Source organism: Procambarus clarkii, chromosome 86 (assembly GCF_040958095.1).
Source record: "Procambarus clarkii isolate CNS0578487 chromosome 86, FALCON_Pclarkii_2.0, whole genome shotgun sequence".
Classification (NCBI taxonomy): Eukaryota; Metazoa; Arthropoda; class Malacostraca; order Decapoda; family Cambaridae; genus Procambarus; species Procambarus clarkii.
The window spans coordinates 5,466,216-5,482,828 of record NC_091235.1 but is presented as its reverse complement, the minus strand read 5'-3'; positions in this window follow the sequence as shown (position 1 = coordinate 5,482,828).

Here is a 16,613-nt window from a genome sequence, read left to right as displayed (position 1 = left end):
GAATATTTTTCCCCTATTAGTCTGTTGTTAAGAATATTTGCAAGGAATTCCATCCATCCTTTCACGTATTTAAAGATCAAAATGCCTGTTTAACTATGCTAATTGTCTGGTCTTCCGAGTCAATGAGCTTTACTGACCCCTGAATTAGGAGAAGTGGTGGTAGCGTTAATTTGTCTGAGTAACTTTATTTTTACCATCCAGTGCTGTAAATAATTTTAAAAGACATTAACATCAATTGGTCGTTCCTTCCCCCCATCCCCTCTTAGCGGGTTTGAGTATTTCTTTGCTGCAAGGGCAGGCTCAACACGTTAGCTTAAATGTTATCTAAATATTAGATAATATTTAACATTACAGCCTGAAGGGTTACCCTGGATTACCCGCAGTGATCGTTGTACACCAGTGAAATTTCAACAGTGGTTCAGTGCAGACACACCGAGGGTCACCTTCACACGACAGACATCACACGACAGCGTCAGGACAGACAGCACACGACAGACAGCACACGACAGACAGCATCAGGACAGACAGCATCAGGACAGACAGCATCAGGACAGACAGCGTCAGGACAGACAGCGTCAGGACAGACAGCGTCAGGACAGACAGCGTCAGGACAGACAGCGTCAGGACAGACAGCGTCAGGACAGACAGCGTCAGGACAGACAGCACACGACAGACAGCACACGACAGACAGCATCAGGACAGACAGCGTCAGGACAGACAGCGTCAGGACAGACAGCGTCAGGACAGACAGCGTCAGGACAGACAGCGTCAGGACAGACAGCACACGACAGACAGCACACGACAGACAGCACACGACAGACAGCGTCAGGACAGACAGCATCAGGACAGACAGCTTCAGGACAGACAGCATCAGGACAGACAGCGTCAGGACAGACAGCATCAGGACAGACAGCATCAGGACAGACAGCACACGACAGACAGCACACGACAGACAGCACACGACAGACAGCACACGACAGACAGCACACGACAGACAGCATCAGGACAGACAGCATCAGGACAGACAGCATCAGGACAGACAGCATCAGGACAGACAGCATCAGGACAGACAGCATCAGGACAGACAGCATCAGGACAGACAGCATCAGGACAGACAGCATCAGAACAGCATCAGGACAGACAGCACACGACAGACAGCATCAGGACAGACAGCGTCAGGACAGACAGCGTCAGGACAGACAGCGTCAGGACAGACAGCATCAGGACAGACAGCACACGACAGACAGCACACGACAGACAGCACACGACAGACAGCACCAGGACAGACAGCACCAGGACAGACAGCATCAGGACAGACAGCATCAGGACAGACAGCATCAGAACAGACAACACACGACAGACAGCATCAGGACAGACAGCATCAGGACAGACAGCACACGACAGACAGCATCAGGACAGACAGCGTCAGGACAGACAGCGTCAGGACAGACAGCACCAGGACAGACAGCACCAGGACAGACAGCACCAGGACAGACAGCACCAGGACAGACAGCACACGACAGACAGCACACGACAGACAGCATCAGGACAGACAACATCAGGACAGACAGCACACGACAGACAGCACACGACAGACAGCTCACGACAGACAGCTCACGACAGACAGCACACGACAGACAGCACACGACAGACAGCACACGACAGACAGCACACGACAGACAGCACACGACAGCCAACACACGACAGCCAGCATCAGGACAGACAGCACACGACAGACAGCACACGACAGACAGCATCAGGACAGACAGCACACGACAGACAGCATCAAGACAGACAGCACCAGGACAGACAGCACCAGGACAGACAGCACCAGGACAGACAGCACCAGGACAGACAGCATCAGGACAGACAGCATCAGGACAGACAGCATCAGGACAGACAGCATCAGGACAGACAGCATCAGGACAGACAGCATCAGGACAGACAGCACACGACAGACAGCACACGACAGACAGCACACGACAGACAGCACACGACAGACAGCACACGACAGACAGCACACGACAGACAGCACACGACAGACAGCACACGACAGACAGCACACGACAGACAGCACACGACAGACAGCACACGACAGACAGCACACGACAGACAGCACACGACAGACAGCACACGACAGACAGCACACGACAGACAGCACACGACAGACAGCACACGACAGACAGCACACGACAGACAGCACACGACAGACAGCACACGACAGACAGCACACGACAGACAGCACACGACAGACAGCACACGACAGACAGCACACGACAGACAGCACACGACAGACAGCACACGACAGACAGCACACGACAGACAGCACACGACAGACAGCACACGACAGACAGCACACGACAGACAGCACACGACAGACAGCACACGACAGACAGCATCAGGACAGCGTCAGGACAGACAGCATCAGGACAGACAGCGTCAGGACAGACAGCGTCAGGACAGACAGCGTCAGGACAGACAGCGTCAGGACAGACAGCGTCAGGACAGACAGCGTCAGGACAGACAGCGTCAGGACAGACAGCGTCAGGACAGACAGCGTCAGGACAGACAGCGTCAGGACAGACAGCGTCAGGACAGACAGCGTCAGGACAGACAGCACACGACAGACAGCATCAGGACAGACAGCACACGACAGCATCAGGACAGACAGCACACGACAGACAGCATCAGGACAGACAGCACACGACAGCATCAGGACAGACAGCACACGACAGACAGCACACGACAGACAGCGTCAGGACAGACAGCGTCAGGACAGACAGCGTCAGGACAGACAGCGTCAGGACAGACAGTGTCAGGACAGACAGCGTCAGGACAGACAGCGTCAGGACAGACAGCGTCAGGACAGACAGCATCAGGACAGACAGCATCAGGACAGACAGCATTGTAACGGGGGGTGGGGGAAATAGCTCTATCTTGTCCATTATTCCACCCCCCAGTTAACTAACGAGGCCGGGGGGAAACAGCTCTCTCTAGTCCGTTATCCCGTCCCCAGTTAGCTAACTATTCTAGAGCACTCCCAGAGTTCCTAAGGCAACCTCTCTCGTTCAACACCTTGTAACCTAGGTATTTGACTACCTAGGTGCTAAGACTACAAGGCGCCGTAACTGGATCAGCTACCCGAAACTCTAGAGAGAACTCTAGAATACATAATCATTGCCACAAACGTATAAGAGAAAACGAAAGGAAAGAAATGAATAGTGAAGTAATTAGTGAGGGTTTGGGGTGAGAGAGGTAGAGAGGTGGGAGGGGCGAGGAGGGTCATTAGTTGAAAGTGAGAGTTTAGAGAGGGGTGGAGGGAGAGGTGTAGATAGGTAGAAGTAGAAGAGTAGATAGAAGTAGAAGAGTAGAGAGTAGAAGACGAAATGCTGCCACCATCCATTCATGATCATTACATACAAGACAAGGAATGGAACTTGTCTGTATCACAATATTCACCAAAGATGTTATCAAGAGATCATTATTAGTATGGTCCCATCTTTATCATGTACTCATTCTAAACCATGAAACCAGTAACCACAGAGGCTTTCTCACCTCAACTCAAAATCTCTAGGGAACAGAATAAAGTCCATTTAAATAATAAATTCAACAATTATATTTTTCATGATAAGTATCATAACTTAAGCAATCCAATTAAAATTTTAAAGATTAATATTCAAAGTGAGTCATCCTCCAAGAATCTGAGAACACTACAATTGACTGCCCCTGATCTTCACACAACACTTGTAAAACACGACCAAGTCACCTTACTGCTCAACTCACCAAGTGTGTGCCTATAGCTGGATAGAGAGGGGGGGGGGTCTGTAGTTGACGGAGACTCCCGCCCTGCCGGCTGACAGCCTCCCTGCTAGGGCCGTCTGCTCTGCTCTGCTGGCTGGTCTCCTGTTGCTTAATCCTCTCAAATCGATAGTTCTCCGAGTATATATTGGGGAACCTAGTAGCTAACTCCGCCCACAAGTAGATAGCCTCCGGCTCTCTACCAAGCCACTCCTTGAACGTCGGCATGTTTGAAGGCTACCAGGCTACAATTATCAGATTATCAGAAGCAAGGTGAAATTCGCATGATCTGACCTCAGGTCACTTGGGGTCATTAACGCTTTGAGGTGTGAGATCTCAGGCCGACAACCTGGCGCCTTTCTCAAATCCCTGTCTGTGACTCATGTACTATATATATGTATTAAACTAAACCAAACACTTTTACAGTGTTACAGCATCAGGACAGACAGCACACGACAGACAGCATCAGGACAGACAGCACACGACAGACAGCACACGACAGACAGCGTCAGGACAGACAGCGTCAGGACAGACAGCGTCAGGACAGACAGCGTCAGGACAGACAGCGTCAGGACAGACAGCGTCAGGACAGACAGCGTCAGGACAGACAGCGTCAGGACAGACAGCGTCAGGACAGACAGCGTCAGGACAGACAGCGTCAGGACAGACAGCGTCAGGACAGACAGCGTCAGGACAGACAGCGTCAGGACAGACAGCGTCAGGACAGACAGTGTCAGGACAGACAGCGTCAGGACAGACAGCATCAGGACAGACAGCATCAGGACAGACAGCGTCAGGACAGACAGCGTCAGGACAGACAGCGTCAGGACAGACAGCATCAGGACAGACAGCATCAGGACAGACAGCATCAGGACAGACAGCATCAGGACAGACAGCATCAGGACAGACAGCATCAGGACAGACAGCATCAGGACAGACAGCATCAGGACAGACAGCATCAGGACAGACAGCATCAGGACAGACAGCATCAGGACAGACAGCATCAGGACAGACAGCATCAGGACAGACAGCATCAGGACAGACAGCATCAGGACAGACAGCATCAGGACAGACAGCGTCAGGACAGACAGCGTCAGGACAGACAGCGTCAGGACAGACAGCGTCAGGGCAGACAGCGTCAGGACAGACAGCGTCAGGACAGACAGCGTCAGGACATAAGTATGGACCACCAGACCAGTTGTGTGCAAACCAATGTTGTTGTTCCCAGTTATAAAAGGAAGAATCCTCCAGCTCTGACATGACGGGAGACATCTCCCGTCACGCAGTGTGCAGTCGCACCTCCACAGATCTCCAGTATCATCTCTTGATACTGGTAATGGCTCAAAAGGGCCACCACTTACGGGCTATTCATGCCCGTGCCACCTTTTGAGTGGCTTAATCTTCATCAATTAGCTCCGACAGTAAAGGCGTTTACCATCCTGTGACCAAAGCCAACTGGAAGAACCACTCCACTAAAACCTATCAAGAAAAGATGCCTCTACCTATGAACACTCCAACTACACAGACATCACCACTGCCAGTCTTCAAGGTGCAGCATGATGAGGGCAAGTCATCGTACACCACAGCAGTGGACCTTGAAAAAGAATACCCCCCCCCCCTAGCTCAAGATCAGAGCAAAGCCAAACCTCAGAGGCGAATATATTTTGAGGCCTAAAGACGAGACAGCTGTAACAATTCTAAAAAATTACAGAAAATGCGACGAACTCAAGTGAGAGGACAAAATAAGGGAAATCACTGTCCTCCACTATGCCTTGCACATCGCCTTAACTCATTTCGAAAAGCTGAATTATGTGGTGTCAGCAGAAAGATATCAGGTAAAATCCACAAAGCAGGAAATCCGACAAGTCCTTCTCACAGTAAAAGGATGGATCCCAGAGAAGCTTGATCATGGCACTAGTGAATGATTGGGGTTCCAACACAGGCTTTACACCCCAAAGCCCCTAAAGATGCTTCAGATGTCAGAGATTTGGACATCGCAAGGATGGCTGCCAACGCCCAGTGAGGTGTGGAGTCTACAGCCAGCCCCACGACACAAAAATATGTCTTGATAAACACAAGGCAAACCAGCCCGTCCAAGCTAAGTGCCCAAATTGCTCCAAGGCACAACATGCCTGGAACTTAAGATGCCACAAAATGGTTAAAAGGATCCAAACAAACCTCCCCCCTCCCCATACGCCTACAGCAGTGCAGAAGCCCCAACCTAAAACATACACCAGCTCCCCCGCCCACAAAACCAGCGTAGAGCTTACCAAAACTAAACCAGGTGGCGGGGGCACATGGCTCTCTACCATCGGCCATGGTGGAGGGTGTGAAGGCCTCCGTCCAGGACGGGAGGATGGCTGGGGGGCCACAAGAAAATAGTTCAACGTAATCGTCTGCCAATTGCATCCAATAAGAACACTGGGGAGCAATGATGACAAGAGTGTCCGAGTCTCCGCTGATAAGGGCCAAAGAATAGACAGGACCCAAACCAGCACAGCAGTAAGTAATGCTCCCAAACAACTGGACACCCTTTGGCCAATGCATTAAGACCTTTGTCACTGAACTAGTCGAAGGTTTGCTGTCGAAACACGGTATCAAGCAAACCACAAAGACTCGAAAGACAATTAAGGACAAGCTCAAGAAATTTGAAAAACAATATCCTCGCCTTCAAGAACGCAGGGCAGGAGACACTCCTAAAAAACAGGTAGAGTCTAGTACTTCTGAAAGCGACCTTGATGAGTCGGTTTCAAGTACACCAAGATCCTCAACTCCAGTTTCAACTTCCATGGTGAGTTCATCTGATTCTATAAATTCCACGGTAATATCAGCAAGCTCCAGCAACCTAGAAGATTAAAGATCTTGCAATGGCATGCGCAATGGCTTCGCACAAAATTGCAACACTTGCAATTCATAGCAGCAACCAAATACATAGACAACTTGATACTACAGGAGAGCTTGCTTCCAGATGGAGTAGAACCTAAAATCTCAGGCTATCAAGGCTTCTTCCTTCCATGGGGTCAACGGGCAATCCAGGGGATGTCCAATCTATACAAAATGTGAACTGATCTCCAAGTTCATAACCAGCCCACCCGATTGTCGAGCAGGGACGGAGGTAATGGGAGTATCTATTGAGCTAAGACAACGACAAACTTGGTGTTTAATTTTACAGGTCTCCACATGCTGAAATGGATCTCTGTTATTTGGACACGTGACCACCTCAAACAATAATTTGTGGTGTTTTCAATGTCTATCATCGATTGGCACTGGGCTTGAACACAACAAATGAGGCCGGCACTCGCATAGCACATCTACTAGACCAGCTACCAGAAATTCAAATCCTTAACAATAATGTGGAGACCACTCACATCCAAGGAGGCTAGATTAGACCTTACCTTCGTTTCAGCCTCCCTAAGAGATGCAGCAACATGGTCAGTTGAGCCCACACTCACAAGCGACCACTATGGGGTCCAAATTGATCTAAAGTTAGATCTACCCACCCCACCTCCGTCTCCATCTGAAGCCTGGAACTTCGCTTTAGCAAAATGGGACCGATTTCAAAACTTCATTTCGGAGTGGCATAGAAACTATGATCTTCCCGAAGACATTAATCAGGCAGAACAAGATTTTGTCAAAACAATTCAAAGTGCAGCCAACCACTCAATTCCACTGAAAATACAGTCCACCGGACACCACAAAGATCATTGGTACTATTGCGAACGTGTCAAAGAACTCAACCATAGACTCAACAGAACAAGAAAGCTATACAAAAAGCAGCCAAGTGACCTGCAACAGGACCCTACTCTGTGAGGTCAAGGAACATGTGCATCAAGAGACAAGGATAATCAAAGAACAAAAGTGGCTGGAATGGTGTTCACACCTGAATAAACACACCTCTCTCGGAGAGATGTGGCAGCAAATCCACCGGGCCAAAGGAAATGAGACACCTAAAGCCCCACACCCCAAGAATCCTCAACAGGAAGCCGAAGTACTGGCAACCAGGTTTGCAGAGAGAGCAGCCAGCAATCAGCTTTCACCAGATGTACTAGCAGTGCAGACAGGATTAGAGGAAGAAAGGTGCCACAGAATCCTTACAGCATGTGAAGAAGTCTCTGACACTAATGCCCCCTTCACACTGGATGAGCTCAATCGGACTAAGAAAAACTCCAAAGATACATCCCCTGGAGACGACAAAATAACCTATAAAATGATTAGGAACCTCGGCCCAGAGGGAGATGCTGCATATCTTAGATTAATTAATTTAGCCTGGACTTGTCAAACTAGACCTACAGCTTGGAATAGAACAGACAGTGCCAATCCCAAAACCCAAAGATCCAGCTAATCCCAGGCCCATTTCTCTCCAAAGCTGTGCAGCCAAGACGGCTGACAGAATGGCACTCAACAGACTCTAGTGAAAAATGCCTAAACTGCACCATGATATGTATGCCAATAGAAAAGGGGTTGGCATAGTGGAATGTATTACAACTCTGTTAGCCCACTTGAATGACAGCCCAGGAATGCTGATATTCCTGGACCTCGAGAAAGCCTTTGAACTGGCTAGCGCCCCAGCTATTATCTGCTGCCTCATCGACAAAGAGGCCAAAGGCAACCTGCTCTCCTGGACCAAAAACTGTCTCACAAACAGAGAAGCAAGAGTAAAACTTCATGGCACAGTCTCTGAATACAAAAGACATGAAAATGGTACACTGCAAGGCGGCATTCTCAGCCCCCTTCTCTTCAACTGTTTAATGGAAAGAATAATGAGGTTGAAACTTCCCACATCACTGCAGGCTGCTAAACTACGTGGACGAACTTTGTCATCATCATACAAGGAAGGGATGCAGTGCACCTTGCACCCAAATGCTTAGACTGCATCAGTGAAGAGGCAAAGCAGATTGGTATCAAACTCAACCCCTCAAAGACAAAGCCATGTCCATAAAAATAGCGAAGCCCAACATCCAACTCACAGTACACGGTCAACCAATTTAATGGGAGGACACCTATCAGTATCTAGGAATAATCCTGGATACACACAAATTTTAGTGCTGAGGTAATTTACTTGAGAGAGCAAACTGCAGGCCCGGACGGCAATCCATAGGTTGCTAACCTCCCTCTTTGAAGGAGCCAATCTGCAAGTCCTTCGCACATACTATGTACAGGCAGTCAGATCAATGATTGACTATGCCGCACCTGCACTCACAAGCCTATCACACCAATAGTGGAAAAAGCTTGAAGTTGCCCAAAACAATGCTATGAGAGCTGCCCTGGGAGTCCCTATGTGGACCAGGCTTGAAACTCTAAGATTGGAAACTGCAGATGATGAGTCACAATAACGTGGCTGAAAAATGTTGACCAAACCACACTAGAAATTTAAGAGACGACGACATTTCGGTCCGTTCTGGACCATTATCAAGTCGATTGTGGCAACTGGTTTGCCCTCTCTTCAAGAAAGAATATCTCAAAGAACAGCTATGATTATCAATAAGATAATTGTTTCCCTGAGCTAGTCCCAGTACGGCAGGCCTTGGTGGTTGCACTTGGCCAAAACTTCAGGAAATTCTTGGGCTGGCAGAGCGGGAAATGTCCTAAACAGACTATAAAGCATGATCCTTGATAGAGGAGGTGATCAACCACACTCAAACTACACTTGTTCCCCACCATGGGAGGAGCCTACCTTCAAAATAGTAATATAAGATCTTCCGATTAAAAATGCTGCCTACGATAAAACATTCCTAAAGGCCCATCATAGAAAAGCAAATGAGCAGCACTGTAGTAGCAGGAGCCACCCACATCTTCATAGACGGATCGGTGGACACAATATGAGTGCTGGCGCTGCTCTGTAACACCATAAAGGTGTTTAGGTTAGTTATATAGTATTTTATTTAGAACTTGAGTCAGTGAGAAGATTTTGAGGCGTGACAGTCTGTCGGCCTGTAGTAATTAAGAAAGTCACATCTAGAAGTGTTAATGACCACAAGTCGACCTGTGGTCAGGTCGTGCGATTTCACATTGCTTCTGCTAAGCCGATAATAGCTGGGTGTGTCCTTCAAAGAAGCCACCATTTAAGGTGTGGCTTGGTAGAGGGCCTGGGGGGGTATCTACTTGTGGGCGGAGTTTGCTACTAGGTTCCCAATAAATACCCAGGAAACTGGACATTTGGGAGAGAGAGCACAGCAGACAGAGCAGAGCAAAATAGAAGACTGCAGAGCATCAGCAGCCCAGACAGGCTGTCGGCCGGATGGAAGGACTTACCTGTCAACTGTAGAACTCCCCCCCCCCCCCCTCTCTCTCTCTATTCAACTTAGGCTCAGTCCTCGGTGAGTGAACATTGAGGTGACTTAGTCGTGTTGACTAAAATGTTGTGTGATGATCAGGGGCAGACGGCTGTAGTGGTCTCGAATTCTTGTGTAATGACTCACTTTGTGGATTAATCTTGAACAATAAGTTTGAATTGCTTGAATGATAAATTTATTGTTTAAATATATATTTGATTCACTTCTTAATCTGATTTTAATTCTGTTCCTATAGCTGGGATGTTTAGATATAATATGCAAACTAGAGTGTAGAGTACTCTGGAGCTTATAGACTTAAAGAGTCTTGCGTGGAACAGATGAAACGAAAATGATTCAGATGAAACATGCTAATAATGACATTTGTTAACAGTTTAAAGTACAGACGAGTTCCATTCCTTGTCGTGTATGTAATGAACTAGAATGGATGGTGGCAGCACTTTCTACTTCTACTTTTACCTATCTACCCTTCTACCTCTAACACTACCTCTACTCATCTCTGTACTCTCTCTCTCTCTCTCCTCTCCCTCCGCCTCTCTTCCAATTTCCCTTTCAACTGACGACCCTCCCTGCTCCTCCCACCTCGAACCCTCACTCATTACTTTATTATTTAGTTCTTTCCTTTCGCTTTTCTTATACGTTCGTGGCCGTAAAATGTTCTAGAGTTCTCTAGAGTTGCGGGTAGCTGGTCAAGTTACAATGCCTTGTGGATGTAGCACCTAGGTAATCAAACACCGAGGTTACAAGGTGTTGAACTAGTGAGGTTGCAGTAGGAGCTCTGGGGTAGGGGGGGGGACTCTAGTTAACTAGGGCGGGATAATGGACAAAACAGTCATTCCCCTCTTCCCCCGTTACAGTTCTTTGCACGGACAGCGAACAGGCATATTGGAGACTAGGAGGACCAGTATCATCAACCCCAAACTGTTTGCTATACAACAGGCATTCGCATATGTGCTTGCACAAAACACTCAAAATGCAATCATACACAGAGACTACAAAGCTGCACTTCATATATTAGGACAAAAGCACTGGAAAAAAACGTGGAAATAATTACCACCATTTTGTATCTTGGAGCAGTAGCTAAAGGCAAAAAACACATCACCCTAAACTGGATCCCATCCCAGATTGATTGATTGATAAAGATTAAGCCACTCAAGAGGTGGCACGGGCATGAATAGTCCGTAAGTGGTGGCCCATTTGAACCATTACCAGTATCAATAGATGATACTGGAGATCTGTGGAGGTGCGACTGCACCCTGCGTGACGGGAGATGTCTCCCGGACCAAATGGTGATCCCATCCCATGATGATGATGAAGATTAAGCCACCCAAAAGGTGGCACGGGCATGAATAGCCCGTAAGTGGTGGCCATTTTAAGCCATTACCAGTATCAAGAGCTGATACTGGAGATCTGTGGAGGTGCGACTGCACCCAGCGTGACGGGAGATGTCTCCCGTGTTTTAAACAGAAGATGAAGATGAAGCCACCCAAAAGGTGGCTCGGGCATGAATAGCCCGTAAGAGGTGGCCCTTTCGAGCCATTACCAGTATCAAAAGATGATACTGGAGATCTGTGGAGGCGCAACTGCACCCTGCGTGACGGGAGATGTCTCCCGGACCAAGTGTGTGGTCCTGGTGATCCCATCCCATGTTGGAATCCCATTAAATAAGAAAGCCGATGAAATTGCTAAATTGGCAACTCGTAATCCAGTGACACACAAAACAGTCCAACCCAGCCTAGAGTACATAAACATCACCAAAAAACTCATCTCAACAAAGCCCGTCTACACCAGAGAATAGCTGAAGGTTCACCCTCTGCAATATGGTATCTTCAGGCAACCAAATTAGAAAGGTTAAACATCCCAAAAGGAATCCACAGGGAAATAGCAGTTTGATTATATAGACTACGTCTAGGTTACAGATGCAACTGGGAGATTGGAGAACCCAGACAGAGAGAGTGCATCTTCTGCCAAACAATGACAGAAAAGCCACTACTTTACTATCTCCTGAAATGTGAAGCAACCAACGACCTTAGAAGAGCTTTAAGAGTCCCTGAATCTTGCAGTAACCACCCTGAAGCCATCAACACAGCCACTCTCCTGGTCAAAAAAGGTGTCCAGCAGCTGGACACCCTCATAAAGACTGTCAAGCAGTATCCTCCCCCGCGATACCAGCCTGACGATTAAATGCGACTTCAGCACACAGTATAAAAAAACTTACCACTTACGGGCTATTCATGCCCGTGCCACCTCTTGAGTGGCTTAATCATCTTCAATCAATCAATCGCTGTACACGTTACACTTGGTGATCGCACACCAAGACATACCAGGGTGACTGAGGCAAATGTTACACAATAGGCAATAAGCAGTTATCCCTCAGTGTTCCTCTTGTATAACATGCCTTTTCAACGCGATGTTAACAACGGTCTCGCCCAACACGCCATAGACCTCCACATGACCAAGTTAGTCTAATCAAACTGTTTATTTCTGCATCACATAAGCGGGGCGGTGTGGCGTCGCGTTCAGCGGCTTCCTATCTTGTCTTACCCGGCAAGAATGCTGCCTTTCACAGAACCTCGCTCAATACCAGTCCCAGCTTGACGCACATCCTCTCTCACACACTCCTCCAGCTTCACACTCCTATGTCACACCCCAACTTGACTTACAGGGTTCAATATCCAGCACAAGCTGAAAGCTACAGGATGAAGAACTCTCCAGATTTAAGATGGTTATAAGCATAGATATGCAGACGAGGAGTCACAAGAACGTGGCTGAAATATGTTGACCAAACCACACACTAGAAGGTGAAGGGACGACGACGTTTCGGTCCGTCCTGGACCATTCTCAAGTCGATTGTGACGATCGACGTAATGGTCCAGGACGGACCGAAACGTCGTCGTCCCTTCACTTTCTAGTGTGTGGTTTTGTCAACAAGCATAGATAGTTTAGAGGAGCTTGTAACGTGACAAAGAAGAGCTAATAGCATACAATCCGGCTTGACCTCAAATCCTGAGAGTAATCACGTGAACCTTTGACTTTAAAAGGAAAAGAAGATAGCGATTCAATTGTATAAATCTCTGGTGCGCCTCCACTTTGATTATTGTATACAGCACGGAGACCTCATCTTCAGAAAGACAACTGCTCTGGAGAAAGCTCAACACCAGGCAACAAAAATTATTCCAGAACCAAGTCGACTCTCATACCAGGAATGGTTGAGGGCCACAGGACTAATAACTCTGCAAGCCAGGCAAGACAGGGCGGATCTCCTCGAAACTTTTAAAATACAGAGCAACTTTTAGGATGTTGACCCAGACAATTTCTTCAGGTCAGATGCAAGACAAACAAGGAGCAACGGATGCAAGCTCAACAAGCCACAATGCAGGACAGAAAACAGGAAATGTTTTTTCACACACAGGGCTATAAACCCATGGAACCGCCTACCCGCCGAAGCCGAAAATGCCAAAAGTGTTTAATTTTAAAATCCAGCTTGAAAAAATCCTCAGGATAAATGGGTGACTTGACAGCCGTCTGCTTCCTATCCTCGTTGAGGCCACTAGTGTACTCACCTAATTGTGCTTGCGGGGGGTTGAGCTTTGGCTCTTTGATCCCGCCTTTCAACTGTCAATCAACTGGTGTACAGATTCCTGAGAGTGTGTTAATGACCCTCAGATAAATTCAGATAAAATGCAACAAGCAATACTGGACAGTTTACCTTCTCAGCTGTTGTTATTGTTGTTATAGATTCAGCTACTGGGAACAAGTTCCAAGTAGCACGGGCTATGGTGAGCCCGTAGTGGACTTACCTGGCACAGGAGCGGTGCTCCTCCTCAGCCAGCAGAAGCAACGACACCATTCATCTGTGCAAAAAGATTTGAAACGCTCGCCAAGGGAAGCTGAGGAAGACTTTGTGCACTCTTAAGCTCAAATGCGGGCTCACCATAGCCCGTGCTACTTGGAACTTTTGTTCCAGGTAGCGAATCTTTAACAACAACAGCAACTTCAGCTTAAGTTTTCACTATTTCAATACATATCACGTTTCACTATGTTAGGTTAGACTGTTCAGAATATTTAGAATGTTTCGCTAGGTTAGAATGTCAGGTGGTATTCAAGAACCATGTAAACAATGAATCCAGACAAGCTAAAGCTTTTGGTAATATTCGTTACACACACACACAAGGCAACTGTATTATTTGTAAACAAGAAAACAACTGCTTCCTAAGACAGGGGCTTTTTGTCCAGAAGGATCTCAAGTTCCTTTTGTCTGTTCCCTGCTATGGTCAGCCGGTCTCAATTATGTAGTCCTACTACATATGTGCTCATTACTTTACTTACATAAAAGGTGTAGCGTCTATGTCCTATAACAGTGTTACAAGTTGCCGAAGGACTCTTGTATTATTTTAAAATTTAAAATTTTGCCCCGAGGGGCGAGTTTATTGGGCAGCGCCACTCATCCTGTGAGTGGACACACCGCCATAGTGACAGTATTGGGCAGCGCCACTCATCCTGTGAGTGGACAAACCGCCATAGCAGCATGTACAACACTCCCCAATAGGAAGAAAACCCGCTGGGTTGTTCATCTTGTCACTTGTACCCAGACACAGCTGGGACTTGCTTAACGTATATTATCTGTAACCAGTGTAATGGTGGAGATATTGCAGCAGACTTTCAAAATGATTGAACAAATCTGCAAGGACTGTGATGACTGTTCGAAACTACGCACGGGATGTTCCTTAGTCAAAATCATCCCGTGCGTAAGTTTGAACCCTCATCGCGGCCCTTGTGGATTTGTTCACTTGATATATCATGTTATTGTGATTTCTGTATTTCAAAATGATTTATTTAAGCTCTTACTAACTAAACGTCTCTTATGACGACGTTTCTCACATTGTATATGTTCAGCTGTTATTTGTGCATAACTTTTTGCGACCAACCTGTCCTCTTAAAAATAACGTAGCTTTTGGCCGTTTGCCCGTATGGCCGAAAGTGGACATAATTTGAAAATGAAAAAAAAAAATAAAAAAAATTTGGGATTTTTTTTTCAACAGCAGTAAGTTAAGGGTCCTCTGATAAGTTAGGTGGGCAGGAAATTCTCAACGTTTCAAAACGTTATGAAAAACGTTAATTGAAAGTTTCCTCTCCTAACCTTACCGAGTAGGCCGGACGACTCGAACAGAAAACGGAAAGTACGTCACTTTTGTGAATTGATTTCATTCCAAATTACGTCAAAATTTGGCCATAGCGCGCATACGAGCCAAAAGTGACGTTATTTTTAAGAGGACGGGTTGTGTCTACTACAAATGTTTACTTAACGCCGTAAGAAAGCGACCCACTTGTGAATAAGAGAACATAGTCTTTTGTTCACATTGCCGAGGTCAAGAGGCCGGTAGGTTGATTAAGGTCTTCCAAGGTACCTATTTTACCGCTAAAAGGCCAGAGACAAGCACATCTCCTGTGCCAGGTGAGTACGACGGGCTCACCATAGCCCGTGCTGCTTGGAACCTTTCGTTCCGAGTAGCTGAATCTAAAAAAAACAACTGCTGAGAGGTATTAGGATGAACAGTGTACCAGCGTCTCACCCAGTCCGGCGTTCAATCCCGACCGTTCTAGTGGTTGGGCACTATTCCTTCCCCCCCCCCCAGTCCCATCCCAAAATCTTATCCTTTTCAAGTGCTATATAGTCGTAATGGCTTGGCCCTCGCCCCGTCCGGGAATCGAATCCGTGAAGCAGCCAATTTTAATAGCTTTATTCCACCTGCCCAATTGACCAAGGAACGATACACGGAGCTCCGCTAGTGTTTCAAGTGCTACCGGTACTCCCACTACACCAGTAAGTGCACCGAACAAGTGCAGAAATGCCGTAACTGCGCCCAGGAACACCACTACACGGCCTGCACATCCTCCCACCGACGCTGTCTACTCTGCAATGGCCCGCACACTGCAGTTTCACCTGTCTCCATCAGCAGGAGAAAATAAAAATGATGATGGCTAACACTACCTCACCTCAGCTAGCGTACCCGCCTTCGTCCGCTTTCCCGGTCTTGCCCGAGAACACACCTGGGGAAGCTGCTGCTACCTCACCACCGCCTGGTCCCTTCACTACCACCAACCAAGCCAATCTGCAAGTCCTTCGCACATACTATGTACAGGCAGTCAGATCAGTGATCGATTATGCCGCACCTGCACTCACAAATCTATCACACCTACAGTGGAAAAAGCTTGAAGTTGCCCAAAACAATGCTATGAGAGCTGCACTGGGAGCCCCCATGTGGACCAGGCTTGAAACTCTTAGACTGGAGACGGGTTTGCCCTCTCTACAAGAAAGAATATCACAAAGGACAGCTACAATTATCAGTAAGATAATTATTTCTTCTGATCCAATCCCAGTATGGCAGGCCTTGGTGGTTGGACTAGGCCAAAACAATGGAAACTCTTGGGTTGCAAGAGCAGGAAAAGTCCTAAACAGACTACATTTAAAAAACATGATTCTTGATAGAGAGGGTGATCATCCACACCCAAATTACACTCCTT